Source organism: Camellia sinensis, chromosome 7 (genome assembly GCF_055761805.1).
Source record: "Camellia sinensis isolate YWXY chromosome 7, ASM5576180v1, whole genome shotgun sequence".
Lineage (NCBI taxonomy): Eukaryota > Viridiplantae > Streptophyta > Magnoliopsida > Ericales > Theaceae > Camellia > Camellia sinensis.
In genome coordinates, this window is record NC_138967.1 from 49,018,728 (window position 1) to 49,037,433 (window position 18,706).

General features: G+C 41.5%; 2 long non-coding RNA genes across 2 annotated transcripts in view; both read right to left on the reverse strand.

The window, feature by feature from the left end:
* Positions 1–18,706, reverse strand: part of LOC145795086 (uncharacterized) — an 83,058-nt gene that overhangs the window by 30,807 nt on the left and 33,545 nt on the right. The window lies entirely within an intron of this gene.
* Positions 10,202–10,953, reverse strand: LOC145794643 (uncharacterized). The gene is made up of 2 exons (XR_014334573.1): positions 10,863–10,953; positions 10,202–10,476 (listed from the first exon to the last, which is right to left on the reverse strand). It is a non-coding gene; the product is annotated as an uncharacterized LOC145794643 (long non-coding RNA).

The window sequence follows — 18,706 nt, forward strand, 5'->3', positions numbered from 1 at the left end:
AATTTCTAACAGAAAAATTAGCAAGACTTAGTGCCCCAAAAGGAAAGGCAACTTGTTGAATCTACAGGGTCAATGCTAGGTTGTAAATTTTGGATGATCCTACTTTGCATCATAATTTAGTCATTGGAATTGTCTATTATCTGCATAATAGTGTAAATGCAGCATTTTAAATCAGAGAATCATGTAACAAGGCTCAACCCCCTTTTATTTGTTGTGGCATACTTATGAAAGACAATATTTGTACATGTGAGATGAAAGTTCTGAATTGTTTGTTTTCAAATATTTACTTCCACCTAGAACTGTTCTTTGATGTTACTATCCATGTTGTAAGATTTATTTCAAATGATTCATACCCCAAACAAAATCTTAAAAAAGGATTTTGCTCAAGATTCAATTAAACGTACAATTTGGGGGGAATTTTAGCATGCTGGGTTTCTATCCAAATTCAGATTGGTTGAAGAACATTTATATCTAATCTTAACTATCAATGTGTGCAATGCCAACAAAGTCAATCTAGCCTCACTGTCTCCAATAAGGTTTTCTTGTGATGTGCAATAGGAATTCATCGGATCAAGACATTTATGTTTGTTCCAAAGTAAGCTAGATTGGTACCAGAGTCCTTGCCATTTAAGTGGATACCTCAAGCAGGTTGTTTACTAGGCCATTTTTCATGAAGTATCCTTCATTAACTCCAAGAAATTCACTTTTCAGTGAACCCCGATCAGGCGGGCTGTAATTTTCCTTTCAAATTATGCTATGAATGATGTTGGTCTGCATTCATTAGTAGAAATAAAGAGGCCTAGGTAAGATCTCTTTTCCCTTCATTTCTCTTTATATTTCTCTTACTTTTTTTTAAATTACTTCCTTCAATTCTCTTTCAAATCTTTTATCAAATGTCTCTCCCACCAGTGCTCTTGCAAACAGTCCCTGTCTTGGTTTCCAAGGTTGTTCCGCATCAATATTAAAAATTCACTATTCTTCAAATTCTATTTCTAAAAATGCAGGAGCTTCATATATTTGGGACAATATTCAACAAATCTTTCAGAACATTTGTAGATGGAAATAGAGGCATACTTCAATAGGCTCATATTGACATTGTGAGCAGCATTAAGAGTTCCACAAAGTCACTTGCAATAACAGTCCAGGCTCTCAAAATGATCAACTAAACGTTCATGATTGTTGTGAGAACTATTTTTGCACAAGACTAAGCATATGTTAATATGCGTGTTGCTATTCTAGTGATACTAGTATACATGCAGACTCCGACTGCCGAAACTTCTAAGCCATCTCCTTCACCTCGGCCCCAATCTTAACTCTCATCCCCATCAACATCTCTAACAAACCGAAAGAATTCAGCACATAGTACCTAACTGCCGTATCCAAAACCAGCACTGGCACGTTTTCAAACCCAAATCATCCACTTAAATAAAGTTCATGCAATCTTAAGAGTTTCTGAATTGGTAAGCCAACCAAAATTCACTATTTAGTACATCCAACTCAACAAAAATCCATGTATCCATGTATTGCTTAAAAGTGTTAAAATTACTTCCAAAAACACTCAAACATCCGCCCTTACAATTACATTCTACATCTTTCTGTTTTGGAATTCACTATAATTGCATGTGCTTTTCTAAGCAATAAATGCATCCTAGTTGCCCATGGTTTCAAACTTGAACTAAGGTACCTCCAAAACCATCAACGTAATAAGATTTAGTAAAGTCATTTTAATACTTGGAAAAGGCCTAAAAAGAAACTTCGCCAAATCTTTCTACACTTAGAAAATACACCGTCATTATGGTTGCAATTTGTAAGAGGAGCTAATTTCAGTCTGCTAAATTAATTAGGCCCAATAGCCCAAGATTAGTGGGCCCGAATTTATCGCAAGTCCAAGATTGGTGGGCCCGGATTTATCGCCATCAAACGGGCTGAATCACTCTAAGCCTCGAAAGAGTTCGGATCCACGAACTTAGAGACTTACTCAAGTTCGGACTCGAAAGGGTTCGGATCCACGAACTTAGAGATCCGAAGCACCTGGCTTCGAACGGATTCAAACGCAATCTAGAAGTTGCTCCGTTAATGAGTCCCAGAACACTTGCGGGCTCGGAGCTTTCCGGGATCTACGCACCAGAACCATGGGCGTAATGGAGTTCAAACAAAGGACCCGATCCCGAGGATGGTGAGTAGAAATAAATTCACTCTTCAATTAAACTAGCCTATACTCGGGTCAAGGTGGCACGACTCCGGGGGGTCCATGAGACTCGGAAATATTTAGCGGTAGGACGTCCTCTGGGACTACCCCTGACCCTTTGGGATGATTGGGGATCATTGGTTAGGTGTGGCTAAGAAGAACGGTTCGCTGAGGGGTTGATCTCCTCTTCGGGGTTTTCCTCACCCTCGGAGAGGTCACCTCCTCGGACAAGGTGGTTAGAGAGAATATTCCCCATGTGCCTTGCACATGGGCTCCATCCTACATCACGAGGTGCTTATAAATAGCACCCACCCATAGCTTTACAAGGGATGGATTTTGGAGATTTTTAACTCTTGGGAAAGAACTAATTTCCCTTCTCCATTATCAACCTTGAGAGTGAAAGTGGGAGATCTATGGGAGAGCCTTGCCATTATTCTCTCTCTAGCTATTTTGCCTTCTTCTTCACCCAATCTTTTATCTCCATCATCTCCTTTACTCTTGTGTTCTTGAGTTGAGACTATTGAAGAATCTAAGCCTCTCATCATTTTCTAGAGAATTCGAAGTTGTTCTTCAAGGATCTTCGAATTTTCTAACTACTTTCTTGAACCCTCTACTTTCTTGAACCCTCTCCTACATTTTGGCGACTACACTGAGGAGGCAGATTGGTTAATGGTCTCAACGAGATCTGGAATCCACACAACTCCAACAAGGATGGCGGGAGAAGAAAAAGTTCACCAGCAAGGATCCTCTAATGGTGGTGATGACAGAACCACGGCTCCAGATCAACCACTTTTGCTTGAGGCCATTCAAGGACTTCAAAATACTCAGCAGGAGATTCTTACCACTCTTCAGAATCTCACTCACACCATGTTGGTGATGAGTTCTAACTTTGCACCGGCGCCAAACGGAAATCAAACTGGTGGTGGAGTTATTCCCGCCGGTGCACAAAATCAAATCCAATGAGAAGTAGGCCCCAATCAGCCTATGGCTCATGGTAACACGGCCACAGTAACACATGCTCAAACCGCAATAGGCGGCAACAGTTTGCCCATGCCCGGGCTCCATGGCGTGCCAATCCAAGATCCAATGGTGACTAGGGGAGGTTCTTGTGTAATGAATGGCGCTCCGGCGACTGTTGGTGTCTAGGAAAACATAAGGAGCATGATGGCGCAAAAGGGAGCTCTGCCCGTACCTAATCTTGTTACGCCACCAGTAAATGTTACCCAAGCACCAAACGGGCCTCCTTTGGTGCCAACAACAAATTTGCAAGCACAACCCGGTATAGCAGTGCCGTGCGGTGGACTTTACGGGCCTCAATTCAATGTCACATCACCAACTAGATTGTCTATAGGCGCTGATGGCCAGTATCATCAAATGTCCTCACCAATGATGAATTCGTAGCACCAGAATGGCCAAGTCGCCCCTAGCTCAGTCTTTGGGTCCATAAGCCAAGTTCCGGGAATACCACCATCAAACTCTCTCGTTCAACAGTTTCTCGCTCTCGCCGATGTGCAAGCCATGTTCGATCTCGAACGGGGCAAGAGGACTTTTCCCTCTTTGCCTGATCTGGATGTCAAGCCGCCTTACCCCATTGAGATGCTGAGCTATCCATACCCTGAGGGGTATACAGTGCCGAAATTCATCAAGTTCGATGGCAAACAAGGAAATGCTCGAGAACATGTTGTGCGATTCATCGAGACTCTGGGTATTCATGGTTCAAACCACGTCCTCCGGCTGAGAGAATTCTCTAAGTCCCTCACCGACCGAGCATATAGCTGGTATGTTAATTTGGCCCCAAACTCTGTCCGAAGTTGGAAGGAAATGGTTAACAAATTCCACTCTAAGTTCTTTCAAGTGGCGGAGAAGGTGACCACACTTACATTGTGTAAAGAAAAGTAGCAGGAAAGTGAAGACATCCTTGACTACGTCAAAAGGTTTCAGGACAAGGCCGTGGATTGCCATGAAGCAGTGGAGGAGAGTTATCTGGTTCAAATCTGTCTAGAAGGGGCGTTGAGCAGGTACAAAATGTTTCTAGTTAATCACAAGCTACCCACCTTCTCGGTATTAATAGAAGCAGCTCAGAACATTAGCATTCCTCAGGCTCAGGAGTCCGGATTTAAGGCCAGTTATAAGACTAGCTTCAAATCGTCTCGTGGACCTATTGTTGCTGCTGCCTCTGCCCCAGATACCCGAAAGTCACAAGGAGGAAGTCATAGAGGCTAGAAGAGAAAGCAATATAATGGTGAAAAGGGGAATGTTTCTTATCCATGTGGAATCGAGGAAGTGAAAGCTCTAGTTAAGGAATGGATGGCCGACGGAGAGCTAAAATTGCCTTATGTCAAAGAAATGCCATCAAAAAAGGACCGCGAGAGCCCTGAATTTTGTGTCTACCATCGTACATTGAAACATCCGACAGAGATAAAGTTAAGGCAGACGAATTGAGGTTCAAAAAGTAAGGGACTCAAGACATCCGAGAACAACCATGTCCTCAACACCGAGACAAGGGCAAGAATGTTGCTATGATAGCTTATGAAGGCCCGATGATCGAGGCTATCGCCAATCTCGATGACGATGATTGTTATCTGGATGACATCCTCGAGCCAGAGGGTGAGCAAGTTTACTATGGAAGTGTTCTCGATCCAGAGGGCAAAACATTTATGACTCATGGCGAAGATCCCTTTGATCCAGAAGGAGGAGAAGAGTACTATGGAAGAGGAGGACACCATGTTTATGTGGTATCTTATTTTGAAGAGACCGAGGAGATGGTTAACTACGAGCCTCTAAGAGTGGAAAAAGATCCGGATCACTATGCCAAAACCTTGCATGACTGTGTAAAGTTCAAGCAATTCTTCGACCAGCTTGGACTTTCCAGGGAGGCAAGAACAGAAATCACTAAGTCTATCATCAATATAGCTGAGGCACACGATGAGGAATGCATGTCGGCCGAGGGATCTATTCCGAGGAAGGCAAAAGAACAATCTAGTGCCATTACTTTCTCCGAAACTGATCGGAAGTATCCCTTTTCTCACAACCGCCCGCTTTATGTGACTGCTTTTATTAACGGGGTTGAGTTCAAAAGGGCCTTTCTGGACAGTGGAGCCTCTATCAACATTATGACTCGCGCTACCCTAGAAAAGGCCAGAATTCCTGAAGAGCGCATTGTGAAGCAGCCGATAGTCATCACTGGCTTCGGTAGAGAAAGGAGAGTTACTATCGGATGCGTGACAGTTGATTTAGCCGTCGGAGAAATTCGCTCGGCCACCAAGTTCCATATTATTGATTCCGAGGCAAATTATCACATCATTCTAGGAAGGACCTGGATGCATAGATATGGGGCTGTACCATCGAGTTATCATCAGTGTGTTAAGGCTAAATGGGAAAAGAAGACGGTGACAATTCAGGCTACAGAAAGGCCTTTCGAGACTCATGAAGCTTATTATTCTAATGCCATCTACTTCACCGAACTGGCTGTCGAAGAAGTTCCCACCACCTCTAAGTCTTGGGGGATCAAAATTCCTCGTTGGGAGGATATCAAAGATGACAAGGAGCCAAGGGAAGAATCAAGTAAACGGGCGATCTCTAGACCAGAAAGTCAGCCTATTCCTCGGAAGGTGATGAAAGTCCGAGAAGGGGGCAAGATGGTGTACTATTTATGAAGGTGCGGGGAGTCGGTTTCTTCAGTCACCGACTCCGAGTCAAAAGAAGAGCCTCCTGACAATGACATAGTGATAAAGCCTGAAGTGGCTCCAGAATGCATGCAAGATGAGCCTCAGCCTCAGCCCGAACAACTTATTGAAATAGATCTGAGTGATGGACAAGATGCTCCAAGGCCGATATTCATAAGTTTGAGCCTTAGCCCAGAGAAGCGGGAACAGTTGTTAAAATTGATAAGCCGGTACTCAGATGTGTTTGCTTGGTCATATAAAGAAATGCCCAGACTAGATCCTGACCTAGTCTCCCATTATCTTGATGTGTTCCCAAACTCCAAGCCAATTAAGCAAGCTGCTCGAAAATATCATCCAGATCTCAAAGAGAAGATAAAGGAGGAGATTGAAAAACTTCAACAGGCTGGTTTCATCCGGCCAATACAGTACCCCACGTGGTTGGCAAACATAGTGCCAGTAAAGAAGAAGAATGGTCAAATCAAAGTATGTGTAGACTTTCGAGATTTGAACAAATCTTGCCCGAAGGATGAATTCCCTCTTCCTCACATCGACACCCTCGTGGATGCCACCTCGGGACACCAGATGTTCTCATTCATGGATGGATTCAGTGGATACAATCAGATTAAGATGGCTGAAGAGGACGCAGAAAAGACTGCTTTTAGAACACCTCTCGGAAACTTCTTCTATACAGTCATGCCTTTCGGACTCAAGAATGCCGGAGCAACTTACCAAAGGGCTATGACTGCAATTTTTCATGACATGATCCATCATGAGGTGGAAGATTATGTTGATGATCTAGTGGTGAAATCCAAGAAAGAAGAGGACCATCTCCGAGACCTTGAGAAAGTATTCAAGAGATGCCAAAAATTCAAAATAAGGATGAATCCTCTCAAATGTGCTTTCGGGGTGACGGCTGGGAAGTTCCTCAGGTTTCTTGTACACAGACATGGTATTGAGGCAGACGTCAAATCTATCAGAGCAATGCCTCCCCCGCATTCTCAGAAGGAGTTAAAGAAGTTCCTCGGGAAGGTGTCTTATATTCGGAGGTTTATCCCAGCACTTGCAGAGATCTCTGCCCCTTTTGGCTCATTGTTAAAAGAAGATGCCAAGTTCGAGTGGAACCAGGAGCACCAAAAGGCCTTCGAGAGAATCAAGGCGGCCTTGACCTCGCCTCAGACCATGATAGCCCCACAGCCCAGGGTGCCTCTAATGTTGTACTTAACTTCAACCTCCAAGTCCATAGGGGCATTATTGGTCCAAGATATAGATGGAGCAGAACGCCCGGTGTATTACATCAGCCGGAAGATTCGAGAGCAGAAGTTTGATATACTCCGATAGAGAGACATTGCTTAGCTTTGGTACTCACTGCCCAAAAGCTCAGGCATTACTTCTTAGCACATCAGATTCAGATTGTTACTAGAAGTGATCCAATTCGATACCTCCTCAGCAAGCCTGCTCTAACCGGGAAGGTGGCAAGATGGTTGTTAGCACTGGGTGAATTCGAGATCACATGTGTAGCCCCCAAGGCGATCAAAAGCCAAACCTTAGCTGACCTCCTTGCTCAATTTCCAAATGGTGACTATGAACCAGTGAATGAAGAATTAAAAGGAGAGGTGCATGCAGCTATGGCTTCCGAGGAAAGCTTTTGGACATTGAGCTTTGACGGAGCAGCAGCCGGAGGTAAAGGAGGAACCGGGATAGTCCTTACAATCAAAACTAGGGAAAAGTTATATTTGTCATATAAACTGGATTTCCATTGTTCGAATAATGAAGCCGAGTATGAGGCTCTTATTTTAGGCTTGATAGCAGCTGAGAAACACAGTATCAAGAAGATTCGGATTTGGGGGGACTCAAAGTTGATAGTGAAGCAAGTTTCAAGACAGTTCGTCTTAAAGGAGCCTGCCTTGGCCACATATCGAACAACAGTCTAAAGGCTTCTTGACAAATTTCAGAAGGTTGAAATAGAGCATGTGCCTCGTTCCGACAACAAGTTTTCAGATGCCCTCGCAACATTAGAGGCAAGAGTTGATATCCCAGAGGAGGAGGCGACAATTATTATCAAGAAAAGAACAGAGCCTTCAATAATACCCGAAGACAAAGACCTTCCGGAAGGCTGGAGAGGAGAAGCCCTCGAATAACTCAGAAGCAAAGTTGAAAAACTGACTATGGCCAAGCTTGCCCAATTCATAATAATTCAAGGTGAACTTTACTTCCGAGGAGGTACCGGATTCCTAGCCCGGTGTGTTAGCCAACAAGAAGCAAGCTTCCAACTACAACAGATTCATGAAAAATCCTACAGAGATGGGGATATCAGTCTGTACAGAAGGATCCAAAGACATGGCTATGATGGTGCATGATGGCCACAACCCGAGCAACTGGTGAAAGCTTTCCAAATGATCTTGCAACTCTAGGGGCAAATTTCAACATTGCGTAGAGGAAGTCTATCTATGACATTTACAATTTGTATTTACTGCATTGTCCAAGAATTTTCTATCTTTCTTTCTTATGTTATGAAGAAACTTATTTCCTCTATATTATGTATCTCTATTAGAAATTATTTTCTCTACATTGTATATCTTCATTGTGTTATGTTGCTTGAAACAGTTTTCAATTTTTTACTGCCTCTCGAAGAAGAAAGAGGAATAGTAGACTCAGTTACCAACCTGAAAAGACCTTTCTTGACGCAGTAGAAGTATACCCCCACTCGAACCTCCGAAGAGCAGCTATTGCTTCCATCAATGTAAGCTTTGAGGGTCTTTCTTATTGAAACAAAGTGTGTGTTCCCACTCGAACTTCCGAAGAGCAGCCCTCGCTCCCATCAGTGCGAATCTCAAGGATCTTTCTTGCTGAAGTAGAGTGTCTGCTTCCACTCAGACTTTCGAAGAACAGACCTCGTTTCCATCAGTGCAAGCTTCGAGGATCTTTCTTGTTAAAGTAGAGTGGACTCCTACTCAAACTTCCGAAAGATAGCCCTTGGTTCCATTAGCTGCCAAAGTAGAAGTGCACATCCACTCAGACTTCCGAGGGACAGCCTTGTTTCCGCTCGGACTTCTAAGGGAGAGCTTTGTTTTCGCTCGAACATCTAAAGGACAGCCTTGCTTCTGCTTGGAGTTCTGAGAGACAATCTTTACTTCTGTTGGTGCAAGCTTGTTAGACTCGGTTGCCTTAGAGGGATCTTTCTTGCCGAAGTAGGGTGTGTGCTACTATTCGGACTCCTGAGGGACAGCCTCGAACTTCTAAGCAACAGCCTTGCTTCTGCTCGGACTTCCGAGAGACAATCCTTACTTCTGGTGGCGCAAGCTTGGTAGACTTGGTTACCTTCCAGAGGAATCTTTCTTGCCAAAGTAGGATGTGCGCTACTTTCGGACTCCCGAGGGACAGTCTTGCTTCCGTTTGGACTTCCGAGGGACAGCTCTTTCTCTCATTAGTGCGGGTCCGAAGAACAGCCCTTGCTTTCATCAATACGAGCTCCAAGGATCTTTCTTTTCAAAGTAGAGTGGACTCCTGCTCGAACTCCTGAGGGAGAGCCTTTGCTTCCATTAGCTGCCGAAATAGAAGTACGCATCCACTCAGACTTCCGAGGAACAGCCTTGTTTCCGCTCGAACTTCTGAGGGACAACCTTGCTTCTGCTCGGACTTCTGAGAGACAATCTTTACTTCTATTGGTGCAAGCTTGGTAGACTCAGTTGCCTTCCAGAGGGATCTTTCTTGTCGAAGTACACTACAAGAATTAACACTTTTGGCAACAAAAAAATTGGTCGCTAAAAGTCTATTTTTGGTCGGCAAAAGTTATCCGCGACCAATTTTTTTGGTCGCTACTTTGGTCGCCAATTGAGGGTCGGCAAAAGTAATTCGCGACCAAAATTTTGGTTGGTCGGCAAAAGTTGGATTTGCCGACTAAATTTTTGGTCGCTAACGATTTAATTACCGCGACTAATTTCTTTTGTCGCTAAAACACTTTGGTCGCGAAAAGTTGCCTTTTGCCGACCAAATTTCTTAGTCGGCAATTGACACATTTCGCGACCAAAAATTTTGGTCGCCAATTGTGACATTCCGCGACCAAAAATTTTGGTCGCCAATCATGACATTCCGCGACCAAAAAAGGTTTTGGTCGCCATTTGTTACTTTTCGCGACCAAAACTTTTGGTCGGCAAAAGTGAGTTTCCACGACCAAGAGCTGTTTTGGTCGGCAATAGATGTATTTTTTGCGACCAAAACTTTTGGTCGGCAATTGTCATTTTTTGCGAAAAAAAATTATTTATTTGTCGCGATTAATAAATTGGTCGCCAAAACAGGAAAACAATACACCTGTAATTCCTAATAATTCATTCAAATCATAATAAACCTATAATTTTAAAGCATCATTCAAATTAACTAAATCATTAACATTCAATCACAATACATAATTCATTAACATTCGACACAATACAACTATTCTAAGTTTTCATTCACAAGTCACATCCATCTAGCATAACAATTTGAAACATAACTATTTGTTATCCATGCGCAGCTATCAACAAATAAAACTAGTAATATTTGCTATCAACAAGTAAGGTGCTTAGCAGCCGCTTTAGCATCCTTTATGTTCCTAATGCACTCCACTGCCTCCTGATTTGCCATTACCTGATACCAAAAGTCCAGTCTGTTCAGAGTATACATTACAGGAAAAAAGAGAAATATACACACAAAAAAAAACAGGTGCCAATAGAAACCAAACACAGAATGGGACACAAAACTCTGTGTTCCTAGCATGACTGATATGATACAGATCAATTACAACACCAAATTACACAAGCAGCAATAGCTAGAAAATGTTTAATATCAGTTGAATCAACACAGACAGTGAACTGATATGTACCAATGATAACAAATGATTTAGTAAGAGAATTTTAAAATTTGTAGACAAAGTAGAAATGTATGTATATATATATATATAATCACAATCTGCAATATAAACAGAGTAATTAACGCCAAATGACCCATAATACAATGATGACGATAGTTTTTACCTTATCCGCTAGTTGAAAGCTCATGACTGCTTGATATGAACTCATCAACTTAAAAAGGGCAGCTAGTGTTGTCAATAAACATTGCCTAAACATTGCCTTATTCATAAAATGGTGTTAAGATCCATACCATTTCAAGATTCTCATTCAACATGTAAGAGTCTAAACAAAGAGAAAATTTGAGAAGCCTATAACTGATGAACCCACTTTAGAGACTTGTGGCACAAGAGAAGGATAATCATGTGATTTCACCATTAGCGACACTATAGACACTTCTATGAACATTCTTAGAGCATCACACTATGTTCAAATTTTTGTATTTTTCTGTATTTATTGCGGATAATTTTAATGGTCTCACATTTTTGGAAACAAGTACTTTTAATTGATAAGTAAACTAATTTCATCATGAGCATATTGCATTGCTTATTAAAAAAAAAAATCATTATGAGCATCAGAGGGCACTACCCACTAAAATTCCCACCAGCATCTATTTTATTTAGTTTTTAGATAATATTACCAACGGAAGATAGAAGATTAGACATGATAAGTCACAGCAATCTGCAAAACCTGCAATAGATATAGAGCAAGCTACAACAGTTCCATCTATAGCATAAGTCACACATGTGTAATATCCAGCTGTATAGGTTGTTATTTTGTTATAGGTTGTTAGTTTGTTACAGATTAACTGTCCAGTGTTAACTATTGCTTAGTAGTTAGATTCAAGGTTAGGTAGTTATGGTTAAGAGTTATTGAAGTGTATAAATATAATTTCATCCTATAACAATTGATTCGATTCAATAAAAAGTATATTCATTCTCTTTAAGACACAAGTTCACCCATGGCTGTTTCAGTATGATTTTTCCTCTGCCTCCTCATGGTGTGCCAGTCTTTGCCTTTGCAGCTCTTCCTGAAGAAGTAGTTGTGGAATCTCAATCAGCTAGTGAGCTAGCCACTCTTGCCGCAACTAATTTATCTAGGGCACCTCCAAAACCTTAACTCATTTCCTATCCTTCAACCTCTAACCTTCAGACTCCAAAACCAATAATTAATTACTTTCCTAAATTTATAGAAAAAGGAATTCTCAGCATTTCCAATACACATTCACAAATAGTGGAGAAGGACCTATTTGAGGCCAAACTAATAAGGAAGGTTTCCAAATTAAAAACCAATTTTAATTCCTTTAATTTGGTTTATAAATTGTGGACATGCAATCGGTCAACCGCATGTAAATCTCAAAACTAACAAAGAGGAACGCAATCTTTGTCGTGAATAACCTTGAAGAAAACTCTCTTAATTCAACTATCTACCAGCTTAATACTCATCCATACTATGACAGAAAGCAAGTAAAGGACCTATATTTTTAGAAAAATTATTAGACAGACCTTTGATATTCCATATACTATCCTTACTTTTTCTATAAGAACAATCTCTACTCATCCACATTTATTTTCTAACCTGTTTCCATGGCAATAGAATACACAAGGCAAAGCCTTTCCTTCTCGACGAACAACAGGCATGTAATGACTACATTGGAGAACATCTCCTCGACTGTTTGTAACCTGCAGAATGATAAAAGGCCAAAAGCTAGTGAGGAATTTGAAGAATTTGAAGATGAGGAAATAAATTTAACATGATCAAGGATGCGTAGAAATATAATAGACTAATAGTCTTCAATAAAAGAAAAAGAATAATGACAGGAATTTCTCTATAAATTGTTAGCAGGTCTAATGCAATCACAAATTAGTTGATTCGAAAATTGTTGACATAATTAAAATTGAGATTACGTGAATGCAATCAGAAAATTAGTTGATTCGACAAAATTGACCAATTGTGTGATGTGTGATGGCCTTGTTAGCAGGTCTAATTATGATAAAAACATGATATTGATCGCAACAAATAAATAACATTATGGTCACTTATGATTTAACCAAACAAAACAAAAACAAGAGAAATGTATTTCTCACTAACAGTCCAAATAAATTATACTCTGTCAAGTCAAGATGAATATTACACCATGAAGCAGCTCAAGCAAAAATAATAATATTTTCTAAGAAAATTCTAAACACAAGGGCTTTTTATTAGAAGGCCTCTTAACAAAGGACTTCCCATGCAAACCATCCCAAAAGAGGTGCTCCAAATTCAAGATTCCATGTAGAATGGGCCCCATAATTCCTAACGTTCAACAATGACCACACCAACAAAAAAGAAAAGGCAATTAAAAATTACCTACCAACACAATGCCACTAAGATACATGAAGGCGACAAAAACCAAAACCATATATGCCATATAATAGATTTCAATATAATGACTTGCTATGAGTAGAAAACATAAAGCCAAATTCAGTGTTGTCTGTGCACTTGCCTTCAACATCATCTTCATCTTTGTCATCATCTTCATCGTCATCATCCTCATCATCTTCATCTTCAATCACTGGTTTCTCAAGCTGGAACAAATTTACTCAACAATTACCAACCATAGAAATAATTTGGTGAGCATCAAAGCGAGTGGTAGAAGTTCTGGACAAAATCCATTAATCATTGCCAAGTATATGATGCCCCATCACTAGAATAGCATAAGCAGTGAAAGGCAATAGATTAATAATTTTAAACGTTCATAATCCTTCTCATCAATATCTAATATTAACGGAATTTTTCGAAAACCAATTGTAGTGATTGTTAACATTTTCTAAAGGTAACCAAAAAAAATCCTATCACTGAAAGCGCAAGATCCCATTAATAAACAAGCCTAGTGTCATCAGAGAACTGAACCAGGTGGTTGAACTAGTCCAACCACAAACCAAAGAATCCACCAGTTTGGTTGACTTAGTCGGAAGTTGGAACATTTAATGATTTAACCAAAGAATCCCATTAAATATATTTTTTGATAAGTAAATTTTTTTTTAAATCAAATCATGCAATCATAATATGTGACCTTCCGCGACCAAATTTCTGGTTGGTCGGCAAAAGTATACCACTTTCTGCGACCAACACATTTTTTGGTCGCCAAAATATAACCTTTTGCGACCAATAATATATGGTCGGCAAAAATAATGATGATTCGCGACTAATTAATATTTGGTCGCCAAATGTTATTTTTTTGCGACCAAAATTTTTTTGGTCGGCAAAAGTGGTCGCAAAATGTGTAAATTCTTGTAGTGAGTTGACTATAAAAAAGTGGGCCTTATACATTCAAAAATAAAGATGATGATGATAAGTGATTTATTTTGTCCTGGAGTGGAGCCATTTTTTTTTTTTTTAGATATTAAAAAAAAAGCTTGTAAAAAAAAAAAAGATATTTATTTATTTTTTTTTATTATTATTATTATTATTATTTTCTGTAAATTACGGTGAGCCCTCAACTTTATCCATAGACTCTGTAAAGATCAAATATTTTCGAAGACGTAACGCGAAGCATGACCGACAAGGCGAGACTATGCATGTCCGAGAAAACTACAATTTTCTCATACACGCAAGGGGCAAATGTAAGAGGAGCTAATTTTCAGTCTGCTAAATTAATTAGGCCCAATAGCCTAAGATTAGTAGGCCCAAATTTATCGCAAGTCCAAGATTGGTGGGCCCGAATTTATCGCCATCAAACAGGCTGAATCACTCTAAGCCTCGAAAGAGTTCGGATCCACGAACTTAGAGACTTACTCAAGTTCGGACTCGAAAGGATTCGGATCCACGAACTTAGAGATCTGAAGCACCTGGCTTCGAACGGATTCAAACGCAATCTAGAAGTCGCTCCGTTAATGAGTCCCAGAACACTTGCGGGCTCGGAGCTTTCCGGGATCTACGCACCAGAACCATGGGCGTAATGGAGTTCGAAGAAAGGACCCGATCCCGAGGACGGTGAGTAGAAATAAATTCACTCTTCGATTAAACTAACCTATACTCGGGTCAAGGTGGCACGACTCCGGGGGGTCCATGAGACTCGGCAATATTTAGCGGCAGGACATCCTCTAGGACTACCCCTGACCCTTTGGGATGATTGGGGATCATTGGTTAAGTGTGGCTAAGAAGAACGGTTCGCCGAGGGGTTGATCTCCTCTTCGGGGTTTTTCTCACCCTCGGAGAGGTCACCTCCTCCGACAAGGTGGTTAGAGAGAATATTCCCCATGTGCCTTGCATATGGGCTCCATCCTACATCACGAGGTGCTTATAAATAGCACCCACCCATAGCTTTACAAGGGATGGATTTTGGAGATTTTTAACTCTTGGGAAAGAACTAATTTCCCTTCTCCATTATCAACCTTGAGAGTGAAAGTGGGAGATCCATGGGAGAGCCTTGCCATTATTCTCTCTCTAGCCATTTTGCCTTCTTCTTTATAGCGATCCCGGGTTTACCCTTGTTGTATAGTGATCCGGACATGTGTTCGTGGATGTTGGTAGTTGTTTATTATCTTGTTTACATCCTTTCTTACTTTGTATTTGAGTTATAGGATGTGTTGAGCGGGTTTGTTACAGGTTGGTTGAGTTTAGAAACCAAAACTAGTTGCCCAGATTTTTGGCCTGTACGCTCGAGCGGAGGTGTTGGCGCTCGAGCGTAGATTACACCCATTCAGTATTTTCCTGTGCAGCGTTGTACGCTCGAGCGTGGTATTGGCCGCTCGAGCGGGGTTGTCTGAGTGCCGCTCGAGCGTAGGGATTGGGAGCTCGAGCGGAGGCCTGGTTCTGCAAAAGTGCTGGGCGAGTGCATTCTGCGCTCGAGCGGGCGGTTGGCCGCTCGAGCGGAAGTCTGTGAGTGGCCGCTCGAGCGGGGTGTTTTACGCTCGAGGGGAGACCTGGGTTAAAGTCCCGAATTTGTGACTCTTCAAATCACTTTTTCACTTTCTCTTCTCTCTCTTACTTTTCCAAAATCACCATTGTTGAGCCTCTCACTCTAGACTCTACCTTCTCTCTAGGTTTTGATCTAGTAGGAGTGATTTACGCACCTTTGGCCTTTACAAAAAAGTTGTTGATCGTCGAGGGCTTCATTTTAATCTGAAAATCTCGGGTTTTGGAGCACGTTGGGTTTTGTCGTCTTCTCCTTTGGGACTCCGAATTTGAGGTAGGGATAACCTACTCCTCTCTATGGGTTTTGTCTTTAAATTTTGGTATTTTGAGATGTTGGGCTTGGTTTGGTAATTTTGTGAAAGTTTGGGGCTTTTGTGTAAGTTTACAAAAGTTGGGGTTTTATTCATAATAAACCTAGATGCATGTTTGGCATAGAAAAATGGAATGATTGTTGAATCATTGATGAAAATGGGACCTAAGGGTTGAAATGGTAATTATGGAAAATGGCCTAATTACTTTGTTTAATTAATTGGGATAATTAATTGGTGAGAAATGAGGAAATAAAATGTTGATTGAATATCCATTTGTGCATTTATTTTCTGTTTTAGAAATGACTGCTTTGGGCTATCGGTGGAGGATAGTCGAGATTGTTGTAGACAATGCATGATGATTAGGTAAACGGAAACTAATCAATGGAATGTGTCATGGAACTTGACGGTTGATAGAATACATTAATTGTGTGTATTGTGTGATTGTATATAGAACCAATGTGTTTATATACGTTATGTGTAGAGGAGGAGATAGGGGATGTACTCCGCGGTTTAAGGGAAGATAGGGGATGTACCTCTAAACCAGATAGGTATTGGGAGGAGATAGGGGATGAACTCCGTAGACAGAGCTCATATGCTTGTCTAGAGAAGTGAAGATAGAGCTCATATGCTTATCTTTGTGAAGTGTGGATACAGCTTGTATGCTTATCTGTGGATATTGTTGATATACATATCTGTTGTAGAATGTGGATACAGCTTGTATGCTTATCTGTGGATATTGTTGATATACATATCTGTTGAGAATGTGGATATAGTTTTTATGCTTATCTGAATGTGAGATATAGTTTTTATACATATCTGTGGAAATGATGATAGAGCTAGCATGCTTATCTGTTGAAAAAGGGAAAATGAAAAGTAATTAGGACTTGTAAGTCGTTGACATAAATATGTAATTTATGTGATTGTATCAGTGTTGACCAACTATCAATTGCTAATGTTTTAGTCATTGTCCATGGTTGGTTTAGTGTATTTCTACTAGGCTGTGGCTCACCCTATATGGGAATATCATTTTCAGGTACAGGAAGCATGCCACCTCCAAGGACATAGCTTGGGAGGCTAGAGGCGGACATAGCGTAGTTGTTTTACTTTTGATGTATTACATGTAACTTCAAGCCAAGGGCTTAATGTGTAAACGAGTTAGTACTCTTTTGTTGTAACCAAGTGTTAACTTGGAAAGCTGTAAGCCCGTAGGGCATTTTGTTTTGATGTTAACAAGTAATACTTATGTAATGAAACTCAATGAAATAAAGGAATGTGGTTAGTTTATATGTAAATGCATGTCTTATCTGATGGGTTTAATGTTATTATTTGGAGGGCGTTACAACTTGGTATCAGAGCGTACCGGGTTCGAATACTTTGGGTACGTGGGAAGTGATTAGGATCACAATGGGTTTGTCTCGCTTGATAGAGACTTAGATGTAGTATCATATGCTATGTGCTTAATTGATAACATGCTTATGTGACTATGTGGGTATGGGATTTAATTTCTAGGATGTTGATTGGATCCTTGAGTTTCTGGGAGTCTTGTTGGAAAAGCACTTGATCAACGCTGTTTCTAACCGGAACTCTAGTAACGCCTCGGGACTATCATTATCCGGAAATGAAATTCGTAAGTGCTTATGTGTTTATGTGCTTATGTGGAGTGAATTACAGTTGTCCATGCATTAGGACGTGAGTGTTTAGTTTCGGCACATTTATGAATGTGCTAACGTTCTGTGTTGCCTTTATTAGGATGTCAGGACGAGGAAGAGGTGCTAGGCGTAGTAGACCTGCGAGGCAGGAAGTACCGTTACCGGGTGAGATTCCGGCAGTGCAGGAGGGAGTTGGGCAGGCCAATGTGGCCGAGCCAGTAGGTCAGCAGGCTATGGGTGCCTTGGCCAGAGAGATAGCAGGAGCTTTGGGTATTCTTAGAGCTGGGAATCAGGCAGCTGAGACAGGGCCTTCCTTCTTGAAGAGGGAGTTCTTCCGGTGTAATCCGGACGAGTTTATCGGGGATCCTAAAGAGCCGCTTAAGGCAGATGAATGGCTCGAACAGACAACGAAGACGTTTGAGATGCTTGGCATCGAGGACGGAGCACTGAAAGTGACCTTGGCATCCTTCCAACTGAAGGGAGATGCGGGTCAATGGTGGAAGTACGAGAAAGCTCGTGTTGGTGGTACTTGGGAGGCGTTTGTGAATGCTTTTCAGGAGAGGTTTTTATCAGCAGCAGCTAGGGAGAAGCTGAGGGATCAGTTTAGCCGGCTTAATCAGCAGGGCTTGTCAGTGGCCGAGTTTGAGGCTACTTTTACCAATCTGTCTAGGTTTGCACCTGAACTGGTGGCGTCTGAGGAACGCCGTTGCTATGAGTTTGAGCGGAAGTTGAGGCAGGGCCTCAAGTTGAGAATTGGTGGGTCTTATATTCGAGAGTATAGACACCTAGTGGACGCTGCAGCTCATATGGAGCTTATGATGCAGGAGGAGGATGAGGGTCAGAGAGGCTCCAAGAGGAGCCAGGATAGTCAGAGTGATGGCAGGAGACAGAAGGGTTATAACCCTCAGCAGTCGCAGGGTGGTGTTGCTAGATCGACCTTCCCAGTGCCGAGTGCAGGCTCCGGGAGAGGTGGTCAGGGGGATTTCACTTGTTACAAGTGTGGCCAGCTGGGTCACAAGGTTTCTGTTTGCCCGCAGAAGGGTGGGGGTCAGAAAGCTGCTTCTTCTTCAGCTAGACCGCAGAGTCAGAGTTTGGGCAGGGGGCAGCTCTT